This window comes from Heterodontus francisci, chromosome 9 (genome assembly GCF_036365525.1).
Source record: "Heterodontus francisci isolate sHetFra1 chromosome 9, sHetFra1.hap1, whole genome shotgun sequence".
Taxonomy (NCBI): Eukaryota; Metazoa; Chordata; class Chondrichthyes; order Heterodontiformes; family Heterodontidae; genus Heterodontus; species Heterodontus francisci.
In genome coordinates this window covers 16,582,881-16,599,944 of record NC_090379.1, presented here as the reverse complement: position 1 = coordinate 16,599,944, position 17,064 = coordinate 16,582,881, and the positions used below count along the sequence as shown (strand labels likewise).

At 47.4% G+C, this 17,064-nt stretch overlaps 1 protein-coding gene across 1 annotated transcript in view; it reads left to right on the top strand.

Moving 5' to 3' along the window:
- LOC137373311 (neurexin-3-like) overlaps window positions 1-17,064 on the top strand; it is an 883,651-nt gene that overhangs the window by 616,588 nt on the left and 249,999 nt on the right. The window lies entirely within an intron of this gene.

Genomic DNA, 17,064 nt, shown 5'->3' with positions numbered 1-17,064 from the left:
TTCACATCTTTTAGGGATTTACTTAGTGCTGGAAGCAGAAATCAACTTGAAATTGCCTGCAGTCTGAGAACATTAAGCTTCAAGCAAAGCTGATGTGCTTAGAATGGTAGACAATGATATGCTAGCACAAAAGTAAATTAGTTTTACACAGTGGCGCAGTGGTTAGCACTGCAGCCTCACAGCTCCAGGGACCCGGGTTCAATTCTGGGTACTGCCTCTGCGGAGTTTGCAATTTCTCCCTGTGACCGCATGGGTTTTTGCCGGGTGCTCCGGTTTCCTCCCACCGCCAAAGACTTGCAGGTGATAGGTAAATTGGCCATTGTAAATTGCCCCTAGTGTAGGTAGGTGGTAGGGAATATGGGATTACTGTAGGGTTAGTATAAATGGTAACAAGAGTGAGGAGAAGCAAAATGATCAAATTTTAATGGGGGGTGGGGAGGGTGGTGCAGCAACGCATATTTACACAAATATTTGAGGGTAGCAGGGCAAGTTGGGAAGGCTGTTTTTAAAAAAAAAAAGCATTTGGGAGCCTTTGTATTATTAACAGAGTTATAGTATACAATATGGGAGCAGTAGTATTGTGGTAATGTTACTGGATGAGTAATCCAGAGACTTGGATTAATGCTGCAGAGACTTGAGTTTAAATCCCACCATGGTAACTGGGGGAATTTAAGTTCAATTAATTAAATAAATCGGGAATTATAAAGATAGCTTCAATAATGGAAACCATAAACCTACTGAATTGTTGTAAAAATCCAAGTGGTTCACTAATGTCCTTCAGGGAAGGAAATCTGCTGTCCATACCTGATCTGGCCTACAAGTGACTCCAGACCCACAGCAATTTGGTTCACTCTTAACTGCCTTCTGAAATTGCCTAGCAAACCACTCAGTTGTACTAAACTGTTACAGAAAAGACAAATAAGAATAAAGCAGGATTGATCACCCAGCATGGACCTAGGCATCAGATATGACAATGGTACACTTGCCCTGTTGACTCTGCAAAGCCCTCCTCACTAACATCTTGTGCCAAAATTTGGAGATCTATCCCACCAACCTGTCAAGCAACAGCCTGGCATAGTCATATTCCCCAAATCATACCTTACAGCAGATGTCCAAGGCTCCTTCAACACTATCCCTAGATATGTCCTGCCCGAGGGCACAGTGGGAGGAACTGATCTTGGGAATCCTCAACGGATCCATGATCTAATGGCATCAGGTCAAACACACACAAGGACACCTCCTGCTGTTTCTTAACTATTAACTTCCCTCAACCAGTGCTCCTCCATGTTGAACACCATTTGGAAGAAGCATTGAGGGGAATAAGAGCACAATGTACTTTGGGTGGGCGACTTAAATGTTCATCACCAAGAGTGGCACAGTAGCACCACTACTGACCAAGCTGGCAAAGTCCAGAAGGACATATCTGCAAGTCTGGGCCCACAGCAGATGGTGTGAGAACCAACAGGAGGGAAACTTTCTTGATCTTGTCCGCACCAACCTACCTATCGCAGATATTGGTAGGAGTGACCATCAGTCTTCACACTGAGAACGCTCTCCATTGTGTTGTGTGGCACTGGTACCATGCTAAATGGGATAAATACAGAACTGATCTAGCAGCTCAAAACTGGGCATCCATGAGGCTGTGGGCCATCAGCAGCAGCTGAATTGTACACCTTGTGAATCTGTAACCTCATGCCCAGCGTACCCCTCACTCTACCATTACCATCAAGCCAAGGGACCAACCCTGGTTCAATGATGTGTGTAGGAGAGCATGCCAGGAGCAGCACGAGGCACAGCTAAAAATCAGGTGCCAACCCGGTGAAGCTACAATACATATTAAAAAGTGGACGTAGCATGCTACAGACAGAGCAAAGTGATCCCACAATCAACGGATCAGAGTAAAGCTCTGCAGTCCTGCCCCATCCGGTCATGAATGGTGCTGGACAATTAAACAACTAACCACAGGAGGAGACTCCATGAATATCGTCATCCTTAATGATGGGGGAGCCCAGCACATCAGTACAAAAGACAAGGCTGAAGCATTTGCAACCATCATCAACCAGAAGTGCCGAGTGAATGATCCATCTCTGCCTCTTCCAGAGGTCCCCAGCATCGCAGATGCCAGTCTTCAGCTAATTTGATTCATTTCATGTGTTGTAAAGAAATGGCTGAGTGCACTGGACACAGCAAAAGCTTTGAGGGCCAGCAACATCCTGCTGTAGTTCTGAAGACTTGTGCTGCAGAACTAGCTGCATCCCTAGCCAAGCTGTTCAGTACAGCTACAACACTGGCATCTACCCAACAATGTGGAAAACTGCCCAGGTATGTCGTGTCCACAAAAATCAGAGAACTCCACACCAGCCAATTACGGTCTCAACATTCCACTCAATCATCAGCAAAGTGATGGAAGGTGTGGTCAACCGTGCCATCAAGTGGCACTTGCAGGCAATACCCTGTTCATCAATGCCCAGTTTGGGTTCCGCCAGGGCCACTCGGCTCCAGAGCTTATTACAGCCTTGGTCCAAACATGGACAAAAGAGCTGAATTCAAGAAGTGAGGTGAGAGTAACTGTCCTTGACATCAAGGCAGCATTTGACTGAGTGTGGCATCAAGGAGCCCAGGTAAATTGAAGTCAATTGGAATTATGGAGTAATACTCTGCACTGGCACCTAGAATAGGATCCATGATCTAATGGCATCAGGTCAAACACGGACAACCGTGCGGTTGTTGGAGGCCCCAGAACATTGCTGCAGGAATTGCTCAGGGAAGTGTCCTAGGCCCAGTCGTCTTCAGCTGCTTCATCAATGACCGTCCCTCCGTCATAAGACCAAAAGTGGGGATGTTTGCTGATGATTGCACAGTGTTCAGTTCCATTCTTAACTCCCCAGATAATGAAACAGCCTGTGCCCGAATGAAGCAAGACTTGGCCAACATTCAGGCTTGGGCTGATGAGTGGCAAGTATCATTCCTACCACCCAAGTGCCAGCTATGACCATCTCAAACAAGAGAGAATCTAACCATCTCCCTTTGACATTCAATGGCATCACTGAAGCCCCCACTATCAACATCCTGGGGGTTATCATTGACCAGAAACTTAACTGGACTAGCCACACAAATACTCTGGCTACATGAGCAGGACAGGGGCTGGGAATTCTGCAGCAAGTAACTTACCTCCTGACTCCCCAAAGCCTGTCCACCATCTACAAGGCAGAAGTTGGGAGTTTGATGGAATATTCTCCATTTGCCTGGATGGATGCAGCTCCAACAAAACTCAAGAAGCTCAACACCATCCAGGACAACGGTGTCCACATGATGGGCACCCCAGCCATCATCTTAAACATTCATTCCATCCACTGCCTGCGCACAATGGCAGCAGTGTGCACCATCTACAAGATGCACTGCAGCAACTCGTCAAGGCTCCATTGACAGCACCTTCCAAACCCTTCATCTCTTCCACCTAGAAGAACCAGGGCAGTAGGCGCATGGAAACACCACCATCTACAAGTTCTCCTGTCAGTCACTTACCATCTTGACATGGAACTATATCGCCGTTCCTTCACTTTTGCTGGGTCAAGATCCAGGAACTCCCTGCCCAACAGCACTGTGAATGTACCTACAACCCATGGACTGGAGCGGTTCAAGAAGGCCGCTAACCACCATCTTCTTGAGGACAATTAGGAATGGGCAATAAATGCTGGTTTACCAGTAATGCTCACAAATAAAATTAATGCTAAACTTTTACAAAACACTGGTTGCGCCTCAGCAGGACCGTTGTGTTCAACTCTGGGCACCACACTTCAGGTAGAATACCGAGGGATTAGCGAGGGTACAGAGGAGATTTACTAGTATGGTACCGGGAATAAGGGACTTCAGCTCTGTGGAGACTGGCGAAGCTGGGGTTGTTCTAGTTCCCAGTAGCAGAAGGGTTATTAACCAGAGGACAGAGATTTAAGATGATTGGCAAAAGAACCAGGAGCGACATGAGAGAACATTCTTTCATGTAATAAGTTGTTATGGTCTCAAATGTCCTACCTGAAAGGGTGGTGGAAGAAGATTCAAAAGTAACCTTCAGAAGGGAATTGGCTAAATACTTGAAAGGGAAAAAATGTACAGGTTTATGTGGAGCAGGACTAATTGGATAGCTGTACGAAAGAGCTGGCACAGGTACAGTGGGTCGAATGGCTTCCCCATTCTGAATTATACTGTAATTCTACTATAATAGAGTCATAGAATTTTAGAGCACATAAGGCCATTCAGTTCATTACAGCTGTGCTTTTTTTTTTATTCTTCAAACAATTATTAATTTCCCTTTTGAAGTCTCTATTTCGGACTCTGCTTCTATTGCTGTCTCTGGTAGGACATTCCATACAAAAACAGCCGCTGCAGTTCTACAGGGAAGGAATTACTTCTGGAGGAATAGAATTCAAATGCAGATTGGTGAAGCTTAATGTATGTAAAACTTTGGTGAGACCAGACTTTAAGGGTACTGTGAGCAGTTCTGCTCACTATGTTACAAAAAGGACATAGAAGCACTGGACAAAGTACAAAAAAGATTTATAAGGATGCTACCAGAACCAAAAGGCTACAACATTCAGGAAACACTGAACAGGCTGGGGACCTATCCTCTAGAAAAGAGAAGGCTAAGAGGTGACCTGATGGAGGTGTTTAAGGTTATGATGCAGTTCAGGTAGACGTGGAGAAGATTTTTTTATTCTTTCATGGGATGTGGGCATCGCAGGCCAGGCCAGCATTTATTGCCCATCCCTAATTGCCCTTGAACTGAGTGGCATTAGTGAAGGACATTAGTGAACCAGATGGGTTTTTACAACAATCGACAATGGTTTCATGGCCATCATTAGACTAGCTTTAAGTTACAGATTTTATTAATTGAATTCAAATTCCACCTTCTGCTGTGGTGGGATTCGAACCCATGTCCCCAGAGCAATACCTGGGTCTCTGGGTTACTAGTCCAGTGACAATACCAGTATGCCACTGCCTCCCCTTGTGTTTCCACTTGAAAGGGAGACTAAAACTAGGCCCCATAAAATATAAGATACTCACCATTAAATCAAATAGGGAATTTAGGCAAAACTTCTTTACCCACGGAATGGTGAGAATGTGGAACTGGCTACCTCAAGGAGTAGTTGAGATAAATAACATCGACGCATTTAAAGGAAGCTAAGTAACCTGATGAGGGAGAAAGAAACTGAAGGTTATGCTAATAAGGTTAGGTGAAGAGAGGTGAGAGGAGGCTCATGTGCTGCATAAACACCAGCATGGACCTGTTGGACCGCACGTCCCGTTTCGTTTCTGTTAATTCTTTGTAAAATAGGGGGAAGCAAAAGCCCAGAACCTTGAGTAAATGTTATGAAGGGTTACAGTGGGGGAAATGATGCATTATTGTAAAATAATTAGAGGAGGAGATTAGGTTTTCCAGTTAATTTTAATTTTTGTATGGAGTAAAGCACTCTTGTCGGGCTTGAAGTGGCAGAAAGATTGAGCATTGCAGAAAAAAAAGTAATGAACGTGAGTTAAATGATCTTAGCAGGGCTGACCTCACTGTATGAATGTTTCTGTGTGCAATAAACTCACTTCCCCACATCTCGAATATGGATTGACACTGTCATGCAGAAAGGTAATTTATCCCCAGAGGTTATTGTAAGGAAATGATTGTGAATGTGGTCCTATGTGGTTTATATGAAAGAGTACAGCACAGAGTAATTGGGTATGGAACTTATTTCACAAGCAGAAAAGACTCATAACTCAAGTATGACAGTGTTATGAATGAGCTTCAAGTTATTGTTTGTTTGGAAGTGAAGATCTGATCATCTGCTACCTGTATATAAGCCAACCTAGAAAACTAGTGAGCAGTAACAGTTTCAAAAGTGCTGATTCAGTACTCCCAAACACTGACTGCCAGTGTCAGCTGTGGCTGAATTGATACTAATCTTGCCTGAGGCATTAGGTCATGTGTTTAGGTGCCACTCTCATTCCTTGTCCTATCACCCTATCAGCATAAGCTTCAATTTCTTTCTCCCTCATGAGTTTATCTCTTTTTATTCTTTCTTGGGATGTGGGCATCACTGGCAAGGCCAGTATTTGTTGCCCATCCCAAATTGCCCTTGGCAACTGAGTGGCTTGCTAGGCCACTTAGAGGAGAATAAATAAGTCTGAAGGGGAAATATTGCTGAAGGCTTCAGATTTATTTTAAATTCATGGCTTCCACCCCAGAAAAAAATGATGTTTGACTCTTTTTATTTGGCCCTCCCTCCCAGTTTTTTTCCATGTTCTCTTTGGCCTCCTTTTCTCGAGAGACAATGGATACGCGCCTGGAGGTGGTCAGTGGTTTGTGGAGCAGCGCCTGGAGTGGCTATAAAGGCCAATTCTAGAGTGACAGGCTCTTCCACAGGTGCTGCAGAGAAATTTGTTTGTCGGGGCTGTTGCACAGTTGGCTCTCCCCCTTGCGCCTCTGTCTTTTTTCCTGCCAACTACTAAGTCTCTTCGACTCGCCACATTTTAGCCCCGCCTTTATGGCTGCCCGCCAGCTCTGGCAATCGCTGGCAACTGACTCCCACGACTTGTGATCAATGTCACAGGATTTCATGTCGCGTTTGCAGACGTCTTTAAAGCATGTAGGGGCAGGTAAAATCAGGAACAATGTGACTTCGATCAAGTGTAAGTAGTGTAGGTTTATCTTAAAGTGAAAATCCTAGGTGAAGGACCAAGATCCCTAGGGCAGCAATCATCTAAGCTGAACATGACGAGACAGGGCAAGTAGTGCAGCATCAGCAAGGTTTTTACAAGCCTGAAAATTTTAGGAGCAACAGGTAACTGATGGTGATAAGGAGTCCTACCGTTTTACATTCCTGGGAAAGAAGGAATTGGAGTAAGAGACTCCAAGTGATAAAGCTTCAGAAGCTGGTGAAATTAAAAAGTCAGGGCAGTGATTCCAAGTGTGAGAGGGTGTGAAATGGGAGTGCAGAGATGAAGGAGCTGACAATGGTATCAGGACACAGGAGCATCCTATACTGTTCAGCAGTATCTATGAGAAGGGTTGTTGATACTTCCATAGGTAACTTGTTGATAAGTAGATTTGCTAATAGCCTGAGTTTATATGCTAGCAGATGAATTTTGTACACATTGTTCTGCCTTAGGACCAACAATGACATAATGTACAATTCCATATTCTAATATAAACAAATTTGGCTAGTTAATTATTGATTCTTGTTTTGGAATGTTGATCATGCAATGGGTGGAGATGACCTTGAGCATGTACTGGACATTTAGTTGCCCTGGGCTGCAGAGCTGACAAACTGCACAAAAGCAAGAAATCAGGAATATTGTAAACCTGCAGTGCCCCAGGTGTTATCGTATTCTGTGGTAAAGATTACAATGATGATATCTCCACCGGGGCATGAATATTTCATCCACTGCTTGCATACTGGTGCAGTGCAAAAATCCAGCAACTTTGATAACTGAGGATGGCTCATCAGAACACAGTTAGCAGCTTGTTTAACATTAAGTTGTATTTGGCCTCATAGACTTATGGGCGGAATTTAATGAAGTCGTTAAAAGTGGGAATGGTGGTGTGGGGGGGGACAGAGAATCGCGTTGGATTTGTCTGCCTGGAAGTTCAACATGGTGTCGTCGGTTCCGGAATTTGTCAGAGCCAGGAAAGCACCCCAAAGCAATGGGGAGCGATTTTAAATTGTAGAGCAGCTCTTTTAAATGCATTTAAATCTAATTCATTGCAATTTAATGATAGGGTCTCGATTGTGCAAATGGCAAGTGGCACTCACGTGCCTTTGGGTTCACGTTCACTAAAACCTGGTGACAGTGAGGCAAGAGGCCTTACTGCCGTGACGGGGAAGCAGTCCTGAGCATTGCTGGATAGTGGAAGAGGCCATTGTCAGACTGTATTGCTGTGGGCTCTGCAAGATGGTTTGAGGTCTCGGGCTCTGCAAGGGGGATCGGGTTCTTGGGGGCTCTGCAAGGGTTTAGTGTGGGTGTGGGGGGGCTGTATTGGGTTAACAAGCAGCACTGCTGGAACAGACATCAAGGCTGAGCTCTGAGATCCATCAGGGACTCTGCTGAGAGAATTGTCAAAAGCTCAGTTGCCAAGGCAGGGTTGTCTCTGCATCGACAGCGCTCCGCAGTGCATAAGGTTGCCTCACATGGGTCTCATACATCCTGCATTCATGGAACCCTGTGGCATGATGTGGCCCCTCCGACAGAGGGAGGGCCAAGATGCACCAGCACCTGTCCATGAAGCGGCATGATGAGAGCAAGAGCAGCCGGCCAAGACAAGAAGACCCACGTTCACTAGAGAGTGTACCAGACATGGATTGGCTATCTCCAAATGTCTGAGCGCCATTGTCAATGAAAAGTACAGCTCTCCAGGGAGGCCGTCGCTGACTTATGTGCCTTGCTGCAGGACGAGTTGCAACCTATGTGATTGGGGGTTCATCCCATGTCAGTGGCACTGAAAAGATCACCATGGCTCTAATCTTCTATGCATCTGGATCTTTCCAGGGACCACTGTGGACATGTGCGAGGTCTCCCAGGCAGTTGTCCACCTGCATCAGGGAGGTGACTCATGCCCTAGTCAAGAGGGCTGGTGACTATCTGTGCTACTGGATGGACCCTGACAGTCAGGCTGAGAGGGCCATTGGATTCGGGACCATTGCTGGATTTTGCCGGGTGCAAGGTGATGGAATGCACGTATGTGGCCATCAAGATGCCCAAGCACCAGCCAGCCGCCTTTATCAACAGGAAGGGCATCCGTTCAATAAACGTTCAACCGGTGTGCGACCACTGAAAGCGTTTCCTGCAGGTTTGTGCCCGCTTACCAGGAAGCAGCCATGATGCCTACATTCTTCGACAGTCCCAGGTGCCACAGCTTTTCAATCCTCCCGCTCGCCTTCAGGAAGGGATTCTCGGGGACAAGGGGTATCCATTGAAGACTTGGCTTCTTACACCTGTTAAGAACACTCACAATGCAGCAGAGGAGAGGTACAACAATTGCCAGGGCACTACTTGATAAACCATCAAGCAGTCTATTAGGCTCCTGAAGATGAGGTTCCTGAGTGGCATTCATCTACTGACAAGGACACAGAGGAGGGAGAGGGTCCACCTGCATTAAGGAGGTGACTCATGCCCTATTCAAGAGGGCCAGCGACTGTGTGCACTACTGGATGGACCCTGACAGTCAGCCCGAGAGGGCCGTTGGATTTGGGGCTATTGCTGAATTTCCCTGGTGCAAGGTGATGTTCAGAAGGGAGTTGCAGGATTTTGACTCCGCAACAGGGAATGGTGATATAGTTCCAAGTCAGGATGGTGTGTGGCTTGGAGGGGAACTTGCAGGTGATGGTGTTCCCATGCATCTGCTGGCCTTGTCCTTCTAGGAGGTAGAGGTCATGGGTTCGGAAGCTGCTTTCTAAGGAGCTTTGGTGCGTTGCTGCAGTGCATCTTGCAGATGGTACACACTGCTGTCACTGTGAGTCGGTGGTGGAGGGAGTGAATGTTTGTGGATGGGGTGCCAATCAAGCAGGCTGCTTTGTCCTGGATGGTGTCAAGCTTCTTGAGTGTTGTTGGAGCTGCAGCCATCTAGGCAAGTGGAAAGTAATCCATCACACTCCTGACTTGTGCCTTGGTGATGGTGGACAGGTTTTGGGGAGTGAGGTGAGTTACTCACCGCAGGATTCCCAGGCTCTGACCTGCTCTTGTAGCCACAGTATTTATATGGTTACTTCAGTTCAGTTTCTGGTCAATGGTATCTCCCAGTATGTTGATCGTGGGGGATTCAGCGATCGTAATGCCTTTGAATGTCAAGGGGACATGGTTATATACTCTCTTATTGGATATAGTCATTGCTTGGCACTTGGTGGCGCGAATGTTACTTGCCACTTATCAGCCCAAGCCTGGCTATTGTCCAGGTCTTGCTGCATTTCGACACGGACTGCTTCAGTATCTGAGGAGTCGCGCATGGTCCTGAACATTGTGTATTCATCAGCGAACATCCCCACTTCTGACCTTATGATTGAAGGAAGGTCATTGATGAAGCAGCTGAAGATGGTTGGGCCTAGGACACTACCCTGAGGAACTCCTGCAGTGATGTCCTGGAGCTCAGATGATTGACCTCCAACAATCACAACCATCTTCCTTTGCACTAGGTATGACTCCAGCCAGCGGAGGGTTTTCCCCCTGATTCCCATTGACCTCAGTTTTGCTAGGGCTCCTTCATGCCATACTCGGTCAAATGCTGCCTTGATGTCAAGGGCAGTCACTCTCACCTCTTGAGTTCAGCTCTTTTGTCCATGTTTGAACCAAGGCTGTAATGAGGTCAGGAGCTGAGTGGCCCTGGCGGAACCCAAACTGAGCGTCACTGAGCAGGTTATTGCTAAGCAAGTGCTGCTTGATGGCACTGTTGATGACAGCTTCCATCACTTTACTGATGATTGAGTGTAAGCTGATGGGGCGGTAATTGGCCGGGTTGGACTTGTCCTGCTTTTTGTGTACAGGACATACCTGGGCAATTTTCCACATTGCAGGGAAGTTGCCAGTGTTGTAGCTGTACTGGAACAGCTTGGCTAGGGGCGCGGCAAGTTCTGGAGCACAGGTCTTCAGTATTATTGCCGGAATATTGTCAGGGCTCATAGCTTTTTCAGTATCCAGTGCCTTCTGTCATTTCTTGATATCACGCAGAGTGATTCGAATTGGCTGAAGTCTGGCATCTGTGATGCTGGGATTCAGGAGGAGGCTGAGATGGATCATCAACTCGGCACTTCTGGCTGAAGATTGTTGCAAATGCTTCAGCCTTATCTTTCGCACTGGGCTCCCCCATCATTGAGGATGGGGATATTTGTGGAGCCACCTCCTACATTTAATTAAAAGCAAAATACTGCGGATGCTGGAAATCTGAAATAAAAACAAGAAATGCTGGAACCACTCAGCAGGTCTGGCAGCATCTGTGAAAAGAGAAGCAGAGTTAACGTTTCAGGTCAGTGACCCTTCATCGAAAATGTATCCTACATTTAATTGTTTAATTGTCCACCGCCATTCCTGACTGGATGTGGCAGGACTGCAGAGCTTAGATCTGATCCGTTGATTATGGGATCGCTTACCTCTGTCTATCACATGCTGCTTATGCAGTTTAGCACACAAGTAGTCCTGTGTTGTAGCTTCACCAGGTTGACAGCTCATTTTGAGGTATGCCTGGTGCTGCTCCTGGCATGCCCTGCTGCACTCTTCATTGAACCAGGGTTGGTCTCCTGGCTTGATGGTAATGATAGAATGGGCGATATGCCGGGCCTTGAGGTTACAGATTGTGGTTGGTCCACAGCATCTCATGGATGCCCAGTTTTGTGTTGCTAGATCTGTACGAAATCTGTTTCATTTAGCACAGTGGTAGTGCCACACAACACATTGGAGGGTATTCTCAATGTGAAGACGAGACTTTGTCTCCACAAGGTCTGTGTGGTGGTTGCTCCTACCAATACTGTCATGGACAGATGCGGCAGGCAGATTGGTGAGGACGAGGTCAAGTATATTTTTCCCTCTTGTTGGTCCCCTCACCACCTGCTGTAGACTCAGCCTGGCAGCTATGCCCTTTAGGACTCGGCCAACAGTGGTGCTACCGAGCCTTTCTTCATGATGGACATTGAAGTTCCCCACCAACAGTACATTCTGCGCCCTTGCTACCCTCAGTGCTTCCTCCAAATGGTGTTCAATATAGATGAGTACTGATTCATCAGCTGAGGGAGGGCAAAAGGTGGTAATCAGCAGGAGGTTTCCTTGGCCATGTTTGGCCTGATGTCATGAGACTTCATGGGGTCCAGAGTTAATGTTGAGGACTCCCAGGGCAATTCTCTCCCGACTGTATACCATTGTGCCACCACCTCTGGTGGGTCTGGCCTGCCGGTGGGACAGGACATATTGGGAATGGTGATGGTGGTCTCTGGGACATGGTCAGGTATGATTTGGTGAGAATGACCATGTCAGGCTGTTGCTTGATGAGTCTGTGGGACAGCTCTCCCAACTTTGACACAAGCCCCCAGATGTTAGTAAGGAGGGCTTTACAGTGTCGACAGGGCGGGGTTTGCCATTGTCATTTCCAGTGCCTAGGTCGATGCAGGGTGGTCCATCCTGTTTTATTCCTTACTGACTTCATCGCCGTTAGATACAACTGACTGGCTTGCTCAGCCATTTCAGAGGGCATTTAAGAGTCAGCCACATTGCTGTGAGTCTGTAGGCCAGGCCAGGCCAGCAGATTTCCTTCCTTAAAGGATAGTAGTGAACCAGATTGGATTTTACAATGGTTTCATGGCCATCATTACACTAGCTTTTTAATTCCAGACTTTTATTAATTGAATTCAAATTCCACCTTCTGTAATGGTGGGATTCGAACCCATGTCCTCAGAGCAATAACCTGGGTTTTTAGTCCAGTGATAATACCTCTACACCATCGCCTCTCCTCCTCCTTTTGACTGCTCTCTTGAACCTCCCTGCTCACCAGAGAAGGACCAGGAGCTGCAGAAGCCTCCAGGCGCCTTTTCCTTCTCTCACCTTGCCACTGCTGAGTTGAACTCATGGCCACAGAGATGGTGTGCAGGTCTGTCCCCATCTGTAGGATCTGGCTGTCCATGAGGGTCGCCAACCTCTCGATGGGGAGAGCCATGCACTCATAGGCCTGAGATATGGTAGCTGTCATGGCATGGATGGACTCCTCCATCCTCTGCTCATGGTTGCACATGACCTCTGGCATCTCTGCAGCTCCAGCATGCCCTGTGTTATCAACACCAGAAGTTCTTCTTCATTCTGGGGTTCAGCATGGGCCTGGCCACCCATAGTCCTCCAATTGTCAGAGGCCTGAGCCAGCTGCCCAGGCGCGTGTGCGTCGCTCTCACCAGCTTATGACCTTGATTCTAATGCCAAGCCTGGGTGGAGATCGCAGAGGATGTCAGCAGCTGTGGGGTCACCCAGCGCAACTGGGTCCAGTGCAGGAAGAGGATCATTGACCACCTGCATTCTGCCAAGGTGAGTGCTCCATACCAATTGCCTTTCTGAACATTGCATGTGACTACGCAGGTTGCATGACATGGGGAGGGTAGTAGCTAAGCAGCATTGGCTGAATGGCTAGGGTTTCATCTCTTGCTGACAGATGCATGACTGTGCCAAGAGCACAGGCCAGCTTCCTTCATAGCTCACCCCACTTAACTCCCCTGACAGCGAGTGTTGGCGTAAGATGAATTAGATCCCCCAGTAGGGGACGAGGGGCTGACACCGAGGTAAAAATATCTGCCCTGGTGGAGGGTGCAAGAGAGCCATGGGATGGTGCATCCTCTGTGGTCCTCCTCCTCAGCGGTGGATGACTGCCCCCATGTGGCTGTGGACCCTTGCAAACAGCTGCCAACATGAGGGAACACAAACATACGTGGGTTAGACTGTGCAGATGTCCTAATGCCAACCATGCGTAATGTGGGTCTCTAGCATTGACATGCATGCCGATAGGAAACAATCCTCACTCTCTTGCGCAGCGACTCCAATCTCCCCGTCCGATATTTCATGGCTTTTTAAAAATTCATTCATGGGATGTAGGCGTCACTGGCCAGGCCAACATTTATTGCCCATCCCTAATTGCACTTGAGAAGGTGGTGGTGAGCTGCCTTCTTGAACCGCTGCAGTCCATTTGGGGTAGGTATACCCACAGTGCTGTTAGGAAGAGAGTTCCAGGATTTTGACCCAGCGACAGTGAAGGAACGGCGATATAGTTCCAAGTCAGGATGGTGTGTGACTTGGAGGGGAACTTGCAGGGGGTGGTGTTCCCATGTATTTGCTGCCCTTGTCCTTCTAGCTGGTAGAGGTCGCGGGTTTGGAAGGTGCTGTCTAAGGAGCCGGTGCATTGCTGCAGTGCATCTTGTAGATGGTACACACTGCTGCCACTGTGAGTCGGTGGTGGAGGGAGTGAATGTTTGTGGATGGGGTGCCAATCAAGCGGGCTGCTTTGTCCTGGATGGTGTCGAGCTTCTTGAGTGTTGTTGGAGCTGCACCCATCCAGGCAAGTGGAGAGTATTCCATCACACTCCTGACTTGTGCCTTGTAGATGGTGGACAGGCTTTGGGGAGTCAGGAGGTGAGTTACTCACCTCAGGATTCCTAGCCTCTAGGTATTTATATGGCTACTCCAGTTCAGTTTCTGGTCAATGGTCGCCCCTAGGATGTTGATCGTGGGGGATTCAGCGATGGTAATGCCGTTGAATGTCAAGGGGAGATGGTTAGATTCTCTCGTGTTGGAGATGGTCATTGCCTGCAACTTCTGTGGCGCGAATGTTACTTGCCACTTATCAGCCCAAGTCTGGCTATTGTCCAGGTCTTGCTGCATTTCTACACGGACTGCTTCAGTATCTGAGGAGTCGCGAATGGTGCTGAACATTGTGCAATCATCAGCGAACATCCCACTTCTGACCTTATGATTGAAGTAAGGTCATTGATGAAGCAGCTGAAGATGGTTGGGCCTAGGACACTACCCTGAGGAACGCCTGCAGTGATGTCCTGGAGCTCAGATGATTGACCTCCAACAACCACAACCATCTTCCTTTGCGTTAGGTATGACTCCAGCCAGCGGAGGGTTTTCCCCCTGATTCCCATTGACCTCAGTTTTGCTAGGGCTCCTTGATGCCATACTCCAATGCCTCTTCCTTGGCGGAGGTGAGCGGACTTAGATCTGGGAGTCCTCTGCCAATCCGGGCCATCTCCCTCCCATTATGGGACCTCTTGTCCTGCAAGAGGAAGGATGGAGATGATTGAGAATGACACAGAGATCAACATGACAGTTCTGCTAATGTCAGCCCCTCGTCTCCTACTGGGGGCTCTAATGTATCTTACGACGACACTCGGATTAAGTGGGGTGAGCTATGAAGGAAGCTGGCCTGTGCTTTTGGCACAGTCATGCATCTGTCAGCAAGAGATGAAACCCTAGCCACTCAGCCAATGCCGCTGAGATACTACCCTTCCCATGTCATGCAACCTGTGTAGTCACATGCAATGCTCAGAAAGGCAATTGGTATGGAGCACTCACCTTGGCAGAGGGCAGGTGGTCAATGATCCTCTTCCTGCACTGGACCCAGTTGCGCTGGGTGACCCCACAGCTGCTGATGTCCTCTGCGATCTCCACCCAGTCTTGCTTGGTCAGGTGGGAGGACCTCGTCTTGCCATCGTGGGGGAAGAGAACCTCCTACCTTTCCCTTGAAGCCTGGAGAGGAATCAGCAGGGAGGCATCATTGAACTGAGGGGCCACCCTGTCTCTTGCCTCAGTCATCATCTTCTGCACTCCTCGGGTGGTGGGACGGGGCAGTACAGGAACTAGTCAGACAGAGTTGTAGGCTGTACCAAGCTGACAATGAACCCAAGGCAGCAGTGAATATGGCGCCAGCAACTGCTCCGGAGTCATCTGAGGACGTAATCGATGACTCACCTCCGCCCCTGACACGTGATTGGGGGGGACCCGTGCCTCCCCTATGCAAAATGGCCACCCGCCGCAAAATTCTGGTTCGGCAGCCAATCATGTGCTGAATGCGAATGGCGCCCTTATCCAGACCCACCGCTGTTGGTCACCCTACCTCCTTGTGATGCACCACTTTCCTACACCAACCAGAAAGCAAATAGACTCTTCACTACCCGACTGGGTGATTGTTGACTGTCAGTCAAACAAACTTTTTTCCCATGTCCAGTATTTTTATTACTGATAAAGAATTAGTTTTTTTAAAAAACAATTTCTTTGAATGCCCTTGTGATTTTTCTCCAGGTTTCCTTGCAGCAGTGTCCTGGAGGGTAATCTTTAATTTCTGGAGACTCTAAGCTCATGTTTAATGACTGGTGGTATAAATTTTCAGAGGACAGTATGGGCTCCTGTTTGGGAGAAACAAACAATTTCGATAAGCCAGCCCCCTTTGGGTTTTGTAGACTTTTTGCAGATATGAGTTTCATAATACAGGCCCGAGTTGGTCAGCACTCTTAGGTCGGGATCCCAACCCCCCAGGATTGTCTTGGGAGTCTCCAGAAATTAAAGATTAACCTGCAAGGAACCCTGGAGAACAATCCTAAAGGCATTCAAAGAAATTGTGTTTTTTTTTGACAGCTAATATTTTGTTTATTAGATAAGAAAAATTGGACATGGTCTGTTTGATCCAATTGGGTTGTGAAGTCTATTTGCTTTCTGATTGGTGTAGGAAGGCGGTGTACCAATTGGATTGACATGTTGGACAACCAATTGTTAGTGTGTGGGTGTCATGGCAGTTGGAGACAGGAGGTCATGTAATGGCACTTCCAGAAATACATTCAACCAGAGTTTGCAGCCCTGTTGTGGGGCCTGATGTATATTGTGGCTATTAAAGGGGATGGCAAATAAAAAGCAAGAAACTTCAAATGTTGGTACTCTGAAACAGAAAGGGAAAATGCTGCAAACACAGCAGGTCCTTTGGCATCTGTGGAGAGGAGAGAAAAGTTAACGTTTCTTCAGAACTGAAAAAAAATTAAAAATTAATGGCATTTAAATGGGAACAGAACAAAGGAAAAACAAGCGCACGTACATGCGTATGCAGACGTGCACATGACAGGAAATAAATATGAGGCTGACCTGTAATGTGCAAGAAAAATAAGAGATGGTTCAGTGTCCGAGGTGATGCCAAGGTGGGAGGATGGAAGTAGCCTTGAACGTGTAACACAGAACTGCTTGTGGTGTGAACGCAATTTTGTGAAATGCATCTTCCTGATTTTAAAATTACAGTTAGTTGGATAGATTGGAGAAGCTGGGGTTGTTCCCCTTGGGCCAGAGCAGTCTAAGAAGAGATTTGATAGAGGTGTTTAAAATCATCAGGAGTTTAAATAGAGTAAATGAGGAGAAACTTTTTCCAATGGCTGAAGGGTCGATAACCCGAGGGCACAGATTTAAGGTAATTAGGAAAAGAACCAGAGGCGACATGAAGAAGAACTTTTTTACGCAATGAGTGGTTAGGATTTGGAATGCACTGCCTGATGGCGTGGTGAAAATAGATTCAGTAGCAGCTTT